Here is a 2,094-nt window from a genome sequence, read left to right on the forward strand (position 1 = left end):
CACTGGACTCCAGCCTGGGTTACAGAGCAAAACCTTGTGTCAAAAAATAAACTACTAAAAATAAAATTGGGGATGGTACCACCTTACTTGGGTTGTTAAGACACAGTAAAGAAAATGGAATGCCCAGTCCACCACACTGGTCCTGGCTGCAGGAATCCACTGGAAACGCTAGCTGCTTGAGTTCTGGGTTGCAATTTGGTAACCTGCAGGCTTGGAGGTTGTAATCCTGCTTGCCTTGGGGCCTGCCACCCATATGATGGAGTTTTGTGGTCAAGGAGATAATATAAAGGAGTTTTGTGTATTAGGAAGAGAACAATGCCCCCGCCCTGTCCTTTACCTCGTGAGTTCACGAGTGTTGTATTTGTTTAAAAAAAAAAAAAAAAAAAAAAAAAGGCCGGATGCAGTGGCTCTCGCCTGTAATCCCAGCACTTTGGGAGGCCAAGGCGGGTGGATCACCTGAGGTCAGGATTTCAAGATGGGCATGGCCAACATGGTGAAACCCCATCTCTACTAAAAAAATACAAAAAATTAGCCGGGGGTGGTAGTGGGCGCCTGTAATCCCAGCTACTCGGAAGGCTGAGACAGGAGAATCGCTTGAACCCGGGAGGCAGAGGTTGCGGTGAGCCGAGATCGCGCCATTGCACTCCAGCCTGGGCGACAGAGTGAAAAAAAAAAAAAAAGTTTCAACAAAAATAAATGGCGCCGAGCGAGGTGGCTTAGCCTGTGAGCGAGGTGGCCAGCACTGTGGGAGGCCGTGGCGGGCAGATCTCTTGAGTTCAGCATTTGCGACCAGCCTAGGCGACAGGGCAAGACCCCTGTCTCAAACGAAGACGAAACATAGGCCGGGCGCGCTGGCTGCGTGTAATCCCAGCACTTTGGGAGGCCGAGGCGGGTGGATCACCTGAGGTTAGGAGTTCAAGATCATCCTGGGCAACATGGCGAATCCCTGTCTCTACTAAAATACAAAAATTAGCCGGGCGCGGTGACTCAAGCCTGTAATCCCAGCACTTTGGGAGGCCGAGACGGGCGGATCACGAGGTCAGGAGATCGAGACCATCCGGCTAACACGGTGAAACCCCGTCTCTACTAAAAAAATACAAAAAATTAGCCGGGCGAGGTGGCGGGCGCCTGTAGTCCCAGCTACTTGGGAGGCTGAGGCAGGAGAATGGCGTGAACCCGGGAGGCGGAGCTTGCAGTGAGCTGAGATCCAGCCACTGCACTCCAGCCTGGGCGACAGAGCGAGACTCTGTCTCAAAAAAAAAAAAAACAAAAAAAACCAAAAATTAGCCGGAGGTGGTGGCGGGCGCCTGTAATCCCAGCTACTCAGGGACGCTGAGGCGACAGAATCGCTTGAACCCGGGGCGGGAGGAGGTTGCAGTGAGCCGAGATTGCCTCCAGCCTGGGCGACAAGAGCAAGACTCCATCTAAAAACAAAAAAAAAAGAAAAAAAAAGAAAGGAAGAAAAAGACAAACGATTTAAAGGAAAAAATATAAGTAAACAAAAGTACAAATGCGATGTCAATCGTTAAGGTGGTGCCAGGGGACCGAGGATCGGGAAACAGCAAGGTCTCATAGTCCCTGCAGGGCATCTCGGGGGGGAGGCGACGGACAGGTCGCGAGCGCGGGGCTTGGAGGGCACCAAGGTCCAGGGGGATGGCGGGGTCAGCCCCCTCCCTCCGACCTGTGCTGAGGGCTTTGGAGGACCCCCACTCTCCCAACCTCGGAAGCCCGGGTTCTGCCACTTCCAGCCATGCGTCCTTGGACTGCGAAACTTTCTCCAGCCTAGTTTCCTCTTTTGGGACATGGCGAGGCGGAGGCTGCCAATGCTGGGATGGAGTGCTCGAGAGCAAGGGACTAGGGCCTCGACGAGCTTACAGTCCGGTTAGGCCCTCCCACCGCTGTGCTGTGGCTGCTCGCCGCCCTGGACCCGGCGCCGTCCGGCCCGGCTGCCGGAGCCCTCCGTACGGGCCGTAGTCGCGCGGGTTCTAAAATGAGGACAAAGCCCGCCCGGGTCTAGAGCGCGCGCGCCGCCGCGGCCAATGGGACGTTGACGCTAGGTTGAGTGACGGACTTGAGCAGCCAATGAGCGTCCAG

Source organism: Theropithecus gelada, chromosome 6 (genome assembly GCF_003255815.1).
Source record: "Theropithecus gelada isolate Dixy chromosome 6, Tgel_1.0, whole genome shotgun sequence".
Classification (NCBI taxonomy): Eukaryota; Metazoa; Chordata; class Mammalia; order Primates; family Cercopithecidae; genus Theropithecus; species Theropithecus gelada.